Source organism: Acipenser ruthenus, chromosome 59, assembly GCF_902713425.1.
Source record: "Acipenser ruthenus chromosome 59, fAciRut3.2 maternal haplotype, whole genome shotgun sequence".
Classification (NCBI taxonomy): Eukaryota; Metazoa; Chordata; class Actinopteri; order Acipenseriformes; family Acipenseridae; genus Acipenser; species Acipenser ruthenus.
Genome location: NC_081247.1, coordinates 4,335,183 through 4,351,357, shown reverse-complemented (window position 1 = coordinate 4,351,357; position 16,175 = coordinate 4,335,183). Strand labels below are relative to the sequence as shown.

The following is a 16,175-nucleotide window of genomic DNA, read 5'->3' as shown; positions in this document are numbered from 1 at the left end:
TTCAATGTGTGATTGAAGTGTAATGGATCAGTGATGGGTCAGTGTGTGATTGAAGTGTAATGGATCAGTGATGTGGGTTCAATGTGTGATTGAAGTGTAATGGATCAGTGATGCGGGTTCAATGTGTGATTGAAGTGTAATGGATCAGTGATGCGGGTTCAATGTGTGATTGAAGTGTAATGGATCAGTGATGCGGGTTCAATGTGTGATTGAAGTGTAATGGATCAGTGATGCAGGTTCAGTGTGTGATTGAAGTGTAATGGATCAGTGATGTGGGTTCAATGTGTGATTGAAGTGTAATGGATCAGTGATGGGTCAGTGTGTGATTGAAGTGTAATGGATCAGTGATGCGGGTTCAATGTGTGATTGAAGTGTAATGGATCAGTGATGTGGGTTCAGTGTGTGATTGAAGTGTAATGGATCAGTGATGCGGGTTCAATGTGTGATTGAAGTGTAATGGATCAGTGATGCGGGTTCAATGTGTGATTGAAGTGTAATGGATCAGTGATGGGTCAGTGTGTGATTGAAGTGTAATGGATCAGTGATGCGGGTTCAATGTGTGATTGAAGTGTAATGGATCAGTGATGTGGGTTCAGTGTGTGATTGAAGTGTAATGGATCAGTGATGCGGGTTCAATGTGTGATTGAAGTGTAATGGATCAGTGATGTGGGTTCAGTGTGTGATTGAAGTGTAATGGATCAGTGATGGGTCAGTGTGTGATTGAAGTGTAATGGATCAGTGATGCGGGTTCAATGTGTGATTGATGTGTAATGGATCAGTGATGCGGGTTCAATGTGTGATTGAAGTGTAATGGATCAGTGATGCTGGTTCAATGTGTGATTGAAGTGTAATGGATCAGTGATGTGGGTTCAATGTGTGATTGGAGTGTAATGGATCAGTGATGTGGGTTCAATGTGTGATTGAAGTGTGATGGATCAGTGATGCGGGTTCAATGTGTGATTGAAGTGTAATGGATCAGTGATGCGGGTTCAATGTGTGATTGAAGTGTAATGGATCAGTGATGCAGGTTCAATGTGTGATTGAAGTGTAATGGATCAGTGATGCAGATTCAATCAGTGTGTGATTGAAGTGTAATGGATCAGTGATGCGGGTTCAATGTGTGATTGAAGTGTAATGGATCAGTGATGGGTCAGTGTGTGATTGAAGTGTAATGGATCAGTGATGTGGGTTCAATGTGTGATTGAAGTGTAATGGATCAGTGATGTGGGTTCAATGTGTGATTGAAGTGTGATGGATCAGTGATGTGGGTTCAATGTGTGATTGAAGTGTAATGGATCAGTGATGCGGGTTCAATGTGTGATTGAAGTGTAATGGATCAGTGATGCGGGTTCAATGTGTGATTGAAGTGTAATGGATCAGTGATGTGGGTTCAGTGTGTGATTGAAGTGTAATGGATCAGTGATGCAGGTTCAGTGTGTGATTGAAGTGTAATGGATCAGTGATGGGTCAGTGTGTGATTGAAGTGTAATGGATCAGTGATGCGGGTTCAATGTGTGATTGAAGTGTAATGGATCAGTGATGGGTCAGTGTGTGATTGAAGTGTAATGGATCAGTGATGCGGGTTCAATGTGTGATTGAAGTGTAATGGATCAGTGATGCGGGTTCAATGTGTGATTGAAGTGTAATGGATCAGTGATGGGTCAGTGTGTGATTGAAGTGTAATGGATCAGTGATGCGGGTTCAATGTGTGATTGAAGTGTAATGGATCAGTGATGGGTCAGTGTGTGATTGAAGTGTAATGGATCAGTGATGCGGGTTCAATGTGTGATTGAAGTGTAATGGATCAGTGATGCGGGTTCAATGTGTGATTGAAGTGTAATGGATCAGTGATGGGTCAGTGTGTGATTGAAGTGTAATGGATCAGTGATGCGGGTTCAATGTGTGATTGAAGTGTAATGGATCAGTGATGCGGGTTCAATGTGTGATTGAAGTGTAATGGATCAGTGATGCGGGTTCAATGTGTGATTGAAGTGTAATGGATCAGTGATGTGGGTTCAGTGTGTGATTGAAGTGTAATGGATCAGTGATGGGTCAGTGTGTGATTGAAGTGTAATGGATCAGTGATGCGGGTTCAATGTGTGATTGATGTGTAATGGATCAGTGATGCGGGTTCAATGTGTGATTGAAGTGTAATGGATCAGTGATGCTGGTTCAATGTGTGATTGAAGTGTAATGGATCAGTGATGTGGGTTCAATGTGTGATTGGAGTGTAATGGATCAGTGATGTGGGTTCAATGTGTGATTGAAGTGTGATGGATCAGTGATGCGGGTTCAATGTGTGATTGAAGTGTAATGGATCAGTGATGCGGGTTCAATGTGTGATTGAAGTGTAATGGATCAGTGATGCAGGTTCAATGTGTGATTGAAGTGTAATGGATCAGTGATGCAGATTCAATCAGTGTGTGATTGAAGTGTAATGGATCAGTGATGCGGGTTCAATGTGTGATTGAAGTGTAATGGATCAGTGATGGGTCAGTGTGTGATTGAAGTGTAATGGATCAGTGATGTGGGTTCAATGTGTGATTGAAGTGTAATGGATCAGTGATGTGGGTTCAATGTGTGATTGAAGTGTGATGGATCAGTGATGTGGGTTCAATGTGTGATTGAAGTGTAATGGATCAGTGATGCGGGTTCAATGTGTGATTGAAGTGTAATGGATCAGTGATGCGGGTTCAATGTGTGATTGAAGTGTAATGGATCAGTGATGTGGGTTCAGTGTGTGATTGAAGTGTAATGGATCAGTGATGCAGGTTCAGTGTGTGATTGAAGTGTAATGGATCAGTGATGTGGGTTCAATGTGTGATTGAAGTGTAATGGATCAGTGATGTGGGTTCAGTGTGTGATTGAAGTGTAATGGATCAGTGATGTGGGTTCAATGTGTGATTGAAGTGTAATGGATCAGTGATGTGGGTTCAATGTGTGATTGAAGTGTAATGGATCAGTGATGCGGGTTCAATGTGTGATTGATGTGTAATGGATCAGTGATGTGGGTTCAGTGTGTGATTGAAGTGTAATGGATCAGTGATGTGGGTTCAGTGTGTGATTGAAGTGTAATGGATCAGTGATGTGGGTTCAATGTGTGATTGAAGTGTAATGGATCAGTGATGTGGGTTCAATGTGTGATTGAAGTGTAATGGATCAGTGATGCAGGTTCAATGTGTGATTGATGTGTAATGGATCAGTGATGTGGGTTCAATGTGTGATTGAAGTGTAATGGATCAGTGATGCGGGTTCAATGTGTGATTGAAGTGTAATGGATCAGTGATGCGGGTTCAATGTGTGATTGAAGTGTAATGGATCAGTGATGGGTCAGTGTGTGATTGAAGTGTAATGGATCAGTGATGCGGGTTCAGTGTGTGATTGAAGTGTAATGGATCAGTGATGCGGGTTCAATGTGTGATTGAAGTGTAATGGATCAGTGATGTGGGTTCAGTGTGTGATTGAAGTGTAATGGATCAGTGATGGGTCAGTGTGTGATTGAAGTGTAATGGATCAGTGATGCGGGTTCAATGTGTGATTGATGTGTAATGGATCAGTGATGCGGGTTCAATGTGTGATTGAAGTGTAATGGATCAGTGATGCTGGTTCAATGTGTGATTGAAGTGTAATGGATCAGTGATGTGGGTTCAATGTGTGATTGGAGTGTAATGGATCAGTGATGTGGGTTCAATGTGTGATTGAAGTGTGATGGATCAGTGATGCGGGTTCAATGTGTTATTGAAGTGTAATGGATCAGTGATGCGGGTTCAATGTGTGATTGAAGTGTAATGGATCAGTGATGCAGGTTCAATGTGTGATTGAAGTGTAATGGATCAGTGATGCAGATTCAATCAGTGTGTGATTGAAGTGTAATGGATCAGTGATGCGGGTTCAATGTGTGATTGAAGTGTAATGGATCAGTGATGGGTCAGTGTGTGATTGAAGTGTAATGGATCAGTGATGTGGGTTCAATGTGTGATTGAAGTGTAATGGATCAGTGATGTGGGTTCAATGTGTGATTGAAGTGTAATGGATCAGTGATGTGGGTTCAATGTGTGATTGAAGTGTAATGGATCAGTGATGCGGGTTCAATGTGTGATTGAAGTGTAATGGATCAGTGATGCGGGTTCAATGTGTGATTGAAGTGTGATGGATCAGTGATGTGGGTTCAGTGTGTGATTGAATTGTAATGGATCAGTGATGGGTCAGTGTGTGATTGAAGTGTAATGGATCAGCGATGCAGGTTCAGTGTGTGATTGAAGTGTAATGGATCAGTGATGCGGGTTCAGTGTGTGATTGAAGTGTAATGGATCAGTGATGCGGGTTCAATGTGTGATTGAAGTGTAATGGATCAGTGATGCGGGTTCAGCGTGTGATTGAAGTGTAATGGATCAGTGATGTGGGTTCAGCGTGTGATTGAAGTGTAATGGATCAGTGATGCGGGTTCAATGTGTGATTGAAGTGTAATGGATCAGTGCTGCGGGTTCAGTGTGTGATTGAAGTGTGATGGATCAGTGATGTGGGTTCAGTGTGTGATTGAAGTGTAATGGATCAGTGATGCGGGTTCAATGTGTGATTGAAGTGTAATGGATCAGTGATGTGGGTTTAATGTGTGATTGAAGTGTAATGGATCAGTGATGCGGGTTCAGTGTGTGATTGAAGTGTAATGGATCAGTGATGTGGGTTCAGTGTGTGATTGAAGTGTAATGGATCAGTGATGCGGGTTCAATGTGTGATTGAAGTGTAATGGATCAGTGATGTGGGTTCAGTGTGTGATTGAAGTGTAATGGATCAGTGATGCGGGTTCAATGTGTGATTGAAGTGTAATGGATCAGTGATGCGGGTTCAATGTGTGATTGAAGTGTAATGGATCAGTGATGCGGGTTCAGTGTGTGATTGAAGTGTAATGGATCAGTGATGCGGGTTCAATGTGTGATTGAAGTGTAATGGATCAGTGATGCAAGTTCAATGTGTGATTGAAGTGTAATGGATCAGTGATGCGGGTTCAGTGTGTGATTGAAGTGTAATGGATCAGTGATGCGGGTTCAATGTGTGATTGAAGTGTAATGGATCAGTGATGCGGGTTCAATGTGTGATTGAAGTGTAATGGATCAGTGATGCGGGTACAGTGTGTGATTGAAGTGTAATGGATCAGTGATGTGGGTTCAGTGTGTGATTGAAGTGTAATGGATCAGTGATGCGGGTTCAGTGTGTGATTGAAGTGTAATGGATCAGTGATGGGTCAGTGTGTGATTGAAGTGTAATGGATCAGTGACGCGGGTTCAATGTGTGATTGAAGTGTAATGGATCAGTGATGTGGGTTCAGTGTGTGATTGAAGTGTAATGGATCAGTGATGCGGGTTCAGTGTGTGATTGAAGTGTAATGGATCAGTGATGCGGGTTCAATGTGTGATTGAAGTGTAATGGATCAGTGATGCGGGTTCAATGTGTGATTGAAGTGTAATGGATCAGTGATGCGGGTACAGTGTGTGATTGAAGTGTAATGGATCAGTGATGTGGGTTCAGTGTGTGATTGAAGTGTAATGGATCAGTGATGTGGGTTCAATGTGTGATTGAAGTGTAATGGATCAGTGATGCGGGTTCAGTGTGTGATTGAAGTGTAATGGATCAGTGATGGGTCAGTGTGTGATTGAAGTGTAATGGATCAGTGACGCGGGTTCAATGTGTGATTGAAGTGTAATGGATCAGTGATGTGGGTTCAGTGTGTGATTGAAGTGTAATGGATCAGTGATGCAGGTTCAATGTGTGATTGAAGTGTAATGGATCAGTGATGTGGGTTCAATGTGTGATTGAAGTGTAATGGATCAGTGACGCGGGTTCAGTGTGTGATTGAAGTGTAATGGATCAGTGATGTGGGTTCAATGTGTGATTGAAGTGTAATGGATCAGTGATGCGGGTTCAGTGTGTGATTGAAGTGTAATGGATCAGTGACGTGGGTTCAGTGTGTGATTGAAGTGTAATGGATCAGTGATGCAGGTTCAATGTGTGATTGAAGTGTAATGGATCAGTGATGTGGGTTCAATGTGTGATTGAAGTGTAATGGATCAGTGATGGGTCAGTGTGTGATTGAAGTGTAATGGATCAGTGACGCGGGTTCAGTGTGTGATTGAAGTGTAATGGATCAGTGATGCAGGTTCAATGTGTGATTGAAGTGTAATGGATCAGTGATGCGGGTTCAATGTGTGATTGAAGTGTAATGGATCAGTGATGCAAGTTCAATGTGTGATTGAAGTGTAATGGATCAGTGATGTGGGTTCAGTGTGTGATTGAAGTGTAATGGATCAGTGATGTGGGTTCAGTGTGTGATTGAAGTGTAATGGATCAGTGATGCGGGTTCAATGTGTGATTGAAGTGTAATGGATCAGTGATGCGGGTTCAATGTGTGATTGAAGTGTAATGGATCAGTGATGTGGGTTCAATGTGTGATTGAAGTGTAATGGATCAGTGACGTGGTATTATAAACTAACACACCTTCCAACAGGAGGGCTGGGAATAAGACAGCAGTGTCACCCATTCCATGTTTTAACCAGTTTGATTAGCCACAGTGTGTATAGGTAACAAGTTCAGGTGTTTCTTATTATCAAACTCATAGTGAAACCAGGAATGGATCAAACTGCTGTGGAACAGGAGTCTTATTTCCAACCCTGTAAAATCTGGACGCAACGTGAAGAAACTAAAAAAATAACTTAGAAGCTAAAGCAATAAATTAACAGCTTACAAAGAACAACACTGAAAATAAACGACATGCCCGTGGCGTCCTTTCACAGCCAATAACCCGAGCGGACTGTGTGACGTCACCTCTGATTAATATTACCCGGCGCGCCCTTTCCGGTTAGTCCCGCCCACCTTATTAATAATCCTGACATGACGATCCCGGAAGCGGAAACGGGGTGCCATCTTGTTCCTGTTTCACAGTGTTTCTGGAGGAAAGGGTCAGAATCTGAGAGACGAGAAATCTCGGGATACATCAGAATTAAACTCGGTGGAAAAAAAAAAACTTAAAAAACACCCAAATATCGGCTTGATCTGTTCATCCAGCGGGGAGATGGCGGCCCGGTGCAGCTGAGAGCCGGGAGGGATGGTGAGTCGCGCCGGGAGGCAGAACCCAACACGTCCGTCTCTCATTAATATCGATATTATTATTATTATTATTATTATTATTACAGTGACTGTACCTCGATTGATTGCCAGTATTCGCGCAGACAGTACGGCGAGAGAGTTGCGCGTATTTTCTAACAGATCGCTTAGCGAGTGATCCAAACAAATATTGACACACACACTCTCCTCCGGTGTATTGATGATCTCCATACTGTACCCTGCCCTGCCCTGCACAGGGTTATTGAATGAATACACATGCCAGCTTAGTTACAGTATTCTAGTCACAGAACCCGCCGGACCTTCACTTCTCAATGGGTTGGTATGATAATAATGATAATAATAATATGACGACTGCAAACCCAGATACCGTACGCAATATCATTAGTGGCGATTATGATTAGGACTATTACTATGATTATGATGGTGATTCTACTTGTTACATTGCTCACAGCAGTGTGGAGTAGTGGTCAGGGCTCTGGACTCTTGACCGGAGGGTCGTGGGTTCAATCCCAGGTGGGGGACACTGCTGCTGTACCCTTGAGCAAGGTACTTTACCTAGATTGCTCCAGTAAAAACCCAGCTGTATAAATGGGTAATTGTATGTAAATATAATGTGATATCTTGTAACAATTGTAAGTCGCCCTGGATAAGGGTGTCTGCTAAGAAATAAATAATAATAGTAATGCCCCGTCTGCTGTCTGACGCGGTCATTTAGATTTTTAAACGCGCAGGCGCGCTGTTTCTGTCAGATTGCAAATTCGTGTTTTTAAACTGGTGGCTGTTTTCAGCAGCGGTTCATGTGTCTGTTTGAACTGCGAATCTCAATGTATGTGTGTCAGTTAATGTGTGTGTGTGTGTGTGTTTGTTTGTCTCAGTGTGTGTGTGTGTGTGTGTGTGTGTCTGTCTCATTGCGTGTGTGTCAGTTGGTGTATCTGGGTCTGTGTGTCTGTCTCAGTGTGTGTCAGTTGGTGTATCTGTGTGTCTGTCTCTGTGTGTGTGTGTGTCAGAGTGTATGTCTCTGAGTCACAGTGTGTTTGTGTCAGTGTGTATGTATTTGTGTCTGTCTCGGTGACTGTATCAGTGTGTGTATCAGTGTGTGTGTCAGTGCATATGTGTGTGTGTGTCAGTGTATGTATCTGTCTGTCTCGGTGAGTGTGTGTCTGTGTCTCTATCTGTGTGTGTGTGTCAGTGCATATGTATGTGTGTGTGTGTCAGTGTATGTATCTGTCTGTCTCGGTGAGTGTGTTTCTGTGTCTCTATCTCTGTGTGTGTGTGTCAGTGTGTCTGTGATTCTGTCTCTGTGTCTCAGTGAGTCTGTGTGTCAGTGTGTGTGTATTTGTGTCTGTCTCGGTGACTATCAATGTGTGTATCAGTGTGTATGTGTGTGTCTGTGTCTGTGTCTGTGTGAGTGTGTGTGTCAGTGTGTATGTTTCAGTGTGTGTGTCAGTTTGTGTCCGTGAGTGTATCTGTGTGTGTGGGTGTATTTTAGGGCTCCTGATTTTCCATTTTGGGAATGGCAAATTCCGTTTTTCAAAATGACCAATCCCTTTTTTTCCAACGTAATTTGAACGTAAATAACATTTTTACATTAAAAAATCTATTATATTATTTTTTTTTTTTTTTATTTAAGTCCCTGAGAGGTCAGTCAACAAATAAAGGTGTTTTGAAAAAACAGCCTATTGCTGGCATTACAATATACAGACCAGTCAAAAACGAGGGGCATCATTACAAAAATATACCATTTTCATATAGCTACAATTTAAATACAATGTTCAGGACACTTACCTCTCCCATCCTGTAGTTTCATCTTCAACAACGCAGACTGGTTTATGCTGTGAAGCTGCTTGCGTTTCTCGTATACCCTGGACAGACAGAGGTGCCTTACTTAGAGCAGAGCTCTTCAACTAGTTTTTAAATTTAAGTGGGCCAGATTGGGGAAAAAAAGTTAGGAGTAGGCGTGCCAGAGTATTTTACTCTGCACATTTTTAAGTAATAATAAATATCACATAACTTAATGTTCATATATTGAACAAGACTTACACATTCTACCATATGAATAGTACTTTAGTAATAGAACAGTGTGAGAATTTAACAGAGTACCATTAGAAACATTTTAAAATGTACGTGACACATTAATAGCATAACTGTTAAGAAGAGATCAGCGCCTCTACTTCTGAGCTTCTATCTCCTGTGCTCTCTGGATACGTATTTCTAAAAGCTCCTTGTTTGGTTTCAAAATGCCTTTTCATATTGTATTCCTTAACTACTGACACACATCCATTGCACAATAAACACATTGGCTTTGTGTTCGGTACAGTTGGTAAAATAAATAAGAATTTATTGGTCCGCTCATTGTTGAATCTACAATTGTCATCATTTTCTGTTCTTACTACAATAGCTAGAGTAGAGAGAGCCATGTTATAGGGCAGCGGTGTGGAGTAGTGGTCAGGGCTCTGGACTCTTGACCGGAGGGTCGTGGGTTCAATCCCAGGTGGGGGACGCTGCTGCTGTACCCCTGAGCAAGGTACTTTACCTAGATTGCTCCAGTAAAAACCCAACTGTATAAATGGGGAATTGTATGTAAATATAATGTGATATCTTGTAACAATTGTAAGTCGCCCTGGATAAGGGCGTCTGCTAAGAAATAAATAATAATAATAATAATAATAATATAGCAACACGAGTAAAAATCACTCAGAGTACGTAGTATTATTAAGAAGTTAATGATAAATTAGAATGAGAAGTTATAAAATTAAAGGTGTCACCTCAGCCACTGTGCCGTTTCCTTGTGTTGAGCGGGTGACGGAGTAACGGATTTGAGATAATAACTAAATAAATCAAGTTTATTTTAATCGGGGGGGGGGGGGGTTGACAATGGTTTTTTTTTTTTAATACTTTTCTGTATGCACAACTCCAAAATTATTCCACAGAATAGAACTCACAAAACAACTCAAGTCACACAGCACACGCAGCGCCGCAACAGACAAACAGCCATCAGCGTAACGCCCACAAAACCACCTGTATTCTCGTTATCCAATGATCCAAATAAACATACCAAAACGTTTTATACACGAGTCATCACTGGGCTTCTGGGTAGTGTAGTTTTCTTTTCTTCGTTGCCAGTTATTTTTATTATTTTCTCCCGATTTGGAATCGCCAATTATTTTTAGGCTCAGCTCACAGCACACCTGCGCTGACTCTGGAGGGCAAAGACGAACACACGCTGTCCTCCGAAGCGTGTGCCGTCAGCCGACTGCTTTTTTTCACACTGCGGACTCACCGTGCAGCCACCCAAGAGCCACAGCGTCGGAGGACAACGCAGCTCTCGGGTAGCTTACAGGCGAGCCCGCAGGCGCCTGGCCAGACTACAGGTGGCGCTGGTGCGCAGTGAGCCGAGGACATCCTGGCCGACCTAACCCTCCCTCTCCCCCTGGGCGACGCTCGGCCAATTGAGCGCCGCCTCCTGGGAGCTCCCGTCCACGGTCGGCTGTGGAATAGCCTGGACTCGAACCGGCGACCTCCAGACTATAGGGCGCATCCTGCACTCCACGTTGAGCGCCTTTACTGGATGCGACACTCGGGAGCCCCAGTAGTGTAGTTTTCAAAGCAATCCATTATTTTTTGTAGGAGAATAACAGCAGTTTGCACATTTTTTTTAAAGGTGCCGTTGCAAAGCAGAATTCCATTCCCAATCCTGATTCTGCGATTCCGTCCGTGATTCCGCGATCGTGGAAAATCAGTAGTCGTAGTGTCTGTATCTGTCAGGGTGTGTGTGTCTCCAGGTGTGTGCATTACGTATCGCCCGACACCCGGGAGAACAAGATTTGCCGTTCTTTATTTTTCCTCTCTTGGTTCTGTTGCTAGAAAGACACTCCGGGTATATTTGTAGAGAGCCACGCAAGTTTCTGAAAACAGAATTGTGGAAGTCTAGCATCGAAACACACACATTTTAAAAAGTGTTTACCACCCACCCCTGTCACTTCTGATTGGCTAGCTGTGGGAAAAGCTGATCTTCTATTGGTTACAAAGAAACCCAGAAATGGCTGCCAAGCGAGCCTCTGGCAGCACAGACCAATCTTTTGAACTTAAGGTATTTACATTTTTTTGTAATGTGTGTCGAGGGGTGTCGGGGGGTGGGGGGTGTGTCAGTGTGTGTGTGTGTGTGTGTGTGTGCATGTCGGGGGTGGGGTGTGTGTGTGTGTGTGTGTCGGGGGTGGAGTGTGTGTGTGTGTGTGTCGGGGGTGGAGTGTGTGTGTGTGTGTGTGTGTGTGTGTTTGTGTGTGTGTGTGTGTGTGTGTCGGGGGTGGAGTGTGTGTGTGTGTGTGTGTGTGTGTGTCGGGGGTGGAGTGTGTGTGTGTGTGTGTGTGTGTGTGTCGGGGGTGGAGTGTGTGTGTGTGTGTGTGTGTGTGTGTGTGTGTGTGTGTGTGTGTCGGGGGTGGAGTGTGTGTGTGTGTGTGTGTGTGTGTCGGGGGTGGGGTGTGTGTGTGTGTGTGTGTGTGTGTGTGTGTGTCGGGGGGTGGAGTGTGTGTGTGTGTGTGTGTGTGTGTCGGGGGTGGAGTGTGTGTGTGTGTGTGTCGGGGGTGGAGTGTGTGTGTGTGTGTGTGTGTGTCGGGGGTGGAGTGTGTGTGTGTGTGTGTGTGTGTGTGTGTGTGTGTGTGTGTCGGGGGTGGAGTGTGTGTGTGTGCGTGTCGGGGGGTGGAGTGTGTGTGTGTGTGTGTGTGTCGGGGGTGGAGTGTGTGTGTGTGTGTGTGTGTCGGGGGGTGGAGTGTGTGTGTGTGTGTGTGTGTGTGTGTGTGTGTGTGTCGGGGGTGGAGTGTGTGTGTGTGTGTGTGTGTGTGTGTGTCGGGGGTGGGGTGTGTGTGTGTGCGTGTCGGGGTGTGGGGGGTGTGTGTGTGTGTGTGCGTCCGTGCTTGTGTCGGGGGGGTTGGGGGTATGTGTGTGTGTGTGTGTGTGTGTGTGTTGGGGGGTGTGTGTGTCTGTGTGTGTGTGTGTGTGTGTGTGTGTGTCGGGTGGGGTGTGTGTGCGTGTGTGTGTGCGCGTGCGTGCTTGTGTCGGGGGGGGTTGTGTGTGTGTGTGTGTGTGCGTGTGCGTGTGCGTGTGTGTGTGTGTGCGTGTGTGTGTGTGTGTGTGCGTGCGTGCTTGTGTCGGGGGGGTTGGGTGTGTGTGTGTGTGTGTCAGGGGTGTGGTGGGTGTGTGTGCCCGTGCGTGTGTTTGTGTGTCTCAGTATGTGTGTCGGGGGGGTGTGGTGTGTGGTGTGTGATAATGCTGATTTTATAGTTTTATGGTTTTATTAGCTTCTGGAATTTTATTATATTGGACTGCTGTTAAATACAACCTCAGCAAGACTGCTGCTTATCTTAAGACTGAAGAGAGCTTTAAACATGTTGGTGGTGGTGTTCTGATTAGATGTTGTTAATATGAGATCCTGTGGAGGTGCGTTGAGAGAGTCCTGCAGCAGTGCAGCGTCACAGGGAGGAAACTGGATTCACAAGCTGTTCATATTACACGAGGGAGGATGCACAGGGCTGCTTTAGCAGGGAATGATGTACCAGTCACTGATTAAACAGTGTGCCTGTGCCTGTCTGTGCGGGTCTCAGTGTCTGTGTGCGTGCATCTGTGTGTGTGTGTCTGTGTGCGTGCATCTCTGTGTGTGTGTGTATCTGTGTGTGCGTGTGTGTGTGTTGAGTACAGGGGGGTCTTGAATCCAGGGCTCACTGTTTTCCCAGTTTTCTATAGTGCTTTTCATGCTGTTAATACGATTCTGTTGCGATATTCTCAGCTTGGTGTTTGAATGACGTTTAATCAAACTAAGGAAGGTCAACAGATAGAGAAGTTCTGAAGCAGAGGTGTGGGAAAGCATATTAATAAACATGGCCAACCCCTGGGAACTGGAAAATGTGTAGCATTACCATGGGAAAAATATTTCTAAGGGTCTGTAGTATTATTATTATTATTATTATTTATTTCTTAGCAGACACCCTTATCCAGGGCGACATACAATTGTTACAAGATATCACATTATTTTTACATACAATTACCCATTTATACAGTTGGGTTTTTACTGGAGCAATCTAGGTAAAGTACCTTGCTCAATACAGCAGCAGTGTCCTCCACCTGGGATTGAACCCATGACCCTCCGGTCAAGATTCCAGAGCCCTGACCACTACTCCACACTGCTGCCCATATGTATGCCTGTGTGTGCCTGTGTGTCGTGTCTCTCTCTCTCTCTCTCAAATTCAGATTCAAAGGTGCTTTGTTGGCATGACAACATTAGCACGGTATTGCCAAAGCAGTTAGAAGTACAGTATATAATATCAACATTATGAACATCAATAGAAAATAAATAATAAAAAGGAATAATTAAATAGAGGGCTCTGGGCTCTTGACCGGAGGGTCGTGGGTTCAATCCCAGGTGGGGGACACTGCTGCTGTACCCTTGAGCAAGCCTAGATTGCTCCAGTAAATCCCAACTGCATAAATGGGTAATTGTATGTAAAAATAATGTGATATCTTGTAACAATTGTAAGTCGCCCTGGATAAGGGCGTCTGCTAAGAAATAAATGATAATAATAATAACCAGGATAAAACATGAAACACTGATAAAGGTGTGTTGAGTGACTCGTTGCTCTAAACAGGTTCAGTGCTGTGTGTCACCCCATTGTAATTTAAATAGCGCCCCTTTTAACGTGAACACAGAATTAATGCTCCCAGTTGTTTCTTTGCTAATTCTGCATTCTTGTAATTTGCCATTGTGACAGGGTGGCTGGGCGGTGACGTCACCGCAGAAGCAGGAACATACAAAAATAAATAAAGTTTTAACAAAAAGACTTAAAAAATAAAACAGTAAACAAAAATAATCACAAACACAAAGTATAATATGTAATACAGGTCAGGCTGGGCTGTAGCCTTCACTGTTCCTGTGGTTTTGTTAAGTTTCGTTTTCCTCTTTCTCGCTCTCCTCGCTCTCTACGCTCCTCTCGTACACCCACCTCGAGTGCCGAGAGCTGCAGGCTTCTATGCAGGTGACCGATTAGCAACAAAATGAATCACTTAATTCATTCGGGAGATGGCCACCTTCTGCACGAGTTTATTAATTATTCCTGGCAGAGGATGAGCACCAATCTCGCCTCTGCCAGAACACGTTTTAAAATAAAGAAAACCGCACGGCTACGCTGTCATCGATAAATACAATAATAAACAATAACAAAACCTGCGGCGCTTCACCGTCTTCTATACATAATAAATAAATAAATAAATAATAATACAAAATAATACAGGGGCAGAGGGGGACCCCGTTCTAAAATAAAATAAACAAATCAATGTACAGGGCACCTCGCCCTGTTACAGCCATATTTAACAAGAGGGTGAAGTCACATGATGAATAAACTCAATAATGCACATTGTCTTCTTCAGTTACTGTTCACTTCAGTGTGTTAAATGGGTATTTTCGACTCTAATATTCTGATTACGTTTTTACCAGTTTTTAAAACGCTTCAGATGATATTTCTGAAAAAAACAAAAACTGTCAGTATTGTGATTTGTATTTATGTTTACAGGCGTATTTATACTTCTAAAGAATCCAAAAAGATTGTGTTTCACTGATTTAGTGTTCAATTCCACGACGAGTTCAGAACTGTAAAGTCCATGAGCAGCACTGAGCAGCGCTCTCTATAGAGTCACCAGACGCCTGCTTCACCCGCCCTGTGCCAGATTCACTGGAGCCCGAGTGAGCTCAGCACGAATGTGACGTGCATTTTAACAGGGAAATCAGAGAATCGGCTGCAACACAGACGAGAATATACTTATGTTAATGCTTTGCAAGAATGCTCTCAAAGTGATCTCGATTGAGGTTGATGTTTGTGATACCTTGGAAAGTTAGTAAACGAAGTTCGGAGGTCGTTGCCAGTTATTGTGAAAAATGCACACATTTCAGCCTTCGAGGAACTGCTGCTCCCCAGCCCTTCCCCCACCCTCCCTGTCCCTCAGCCTGTGACAGGCACACACATACTGGGCAGCCACTGGGGCTGTGTGTCCCTTCCCCAGTAGGACTGCCACTCTCTCTGATGTGTGGGAATTGCGGGAGAGAAATTGCAATTTTTTTTTAAAGAATGTGTCCCTTGTTTGGGTGTATTTACTGCAGCATTTCATTCGACACGACCCCCCAGTTTACTTGGTAACCTGGTGGATTTACTGCAGTGTAATAGAAAGTGCATCTCTGCCTTGATTACTCCCAGTTCACAGTGACCACATGGTCTCCTGTCTCTGGGCAGCCAGGACTGTCTGTGTCGTCCTGTTTCGATGGCCAGGTGGTGGGCACTGAGTCTGTACTTAGTCAGGATCTGCCTCTGTTTGTGTCTTTCACCCTGAGCAGGTATTCTGGTAAAGTCTCTTATTAGGGCCCGATAGCATTCAGGCTTGTTTTGTGTTTGAGTTTCTTTGTCCCAGTGACTGAGGTATGAGTTTTTGAGGTGAGATATTATGTGGTTGACTCTGATTAGCAGTGCTGCCCTGAAGCTGGCTGATGTTGGTGCCTCTCAGTGCAGTGAGCTTCAGGACCAGCTGGCTGAGCTCTTGGCTTGTCAGGGCTTTGAGGTGGGAGGATTTTGGGTGGCTGTGGTTTAAATGAACCCAGTATTTTAGTGCTCTTATTTTAATATTAAGAATCAGTGGGTAGCGGCCTATTTCAGCCCTGCATGCATGATCCGCTGTATTTCTCTGCACTTTTAGTATATTTTTACAGAATTCTGCATGCAGGATTTCTATTGGGTGTTTGTCCCACTTTGTGTACTCCTGGTGTGTGAGTGGACCCCACGCTTTCACTACCATACAGGGCAGTGGGCTGAATAACACTCAGATATTTTTAGCCATATTCTTGTGGGAGATTCATGTTATACAGCTTCCTCTTAATGGTGTAGAAAGCCCTGCATGCATTCTGATTTAATGCATTCACTGCCAGGTTAAAGCTCCCTGACACACTGATGGTCAGACCCAGGTTTGTGTAGTTGCTGGTGTGTTCCAGGGTAGTGTTGCTTAGTGAAGTGGTATTTGTTTCCCTG

At 43.9% G+C, this 16,175-nt stretch overlaps 1 protein-coding gene across 2 annotated transcripts in view; it reads left to right on the top strand.

Annotated features, from left to right (window-relative positions):
* Positions 1–6,888: 6,888 nt before the first annotated feature.
* The window catches only part of LOC117966786 (epsin-1-like), a 39,940-nt gene continuing 30,653 nt past the window's right edge, over positions 6,889–16,175 (top strand). The window contains exon 1 of one of the 2 annotated variants that reach the window (XM_059018325.1): positions 6,889–7,102. The gene's annotated coding sequence lies outside the window, so the exon portion shown is untranslated. The remainder of the gene's footprint in view (positions 7,103–16,175) is intronic. The other variant, XM_059018324.1, reaches the window with a different exon arrangement.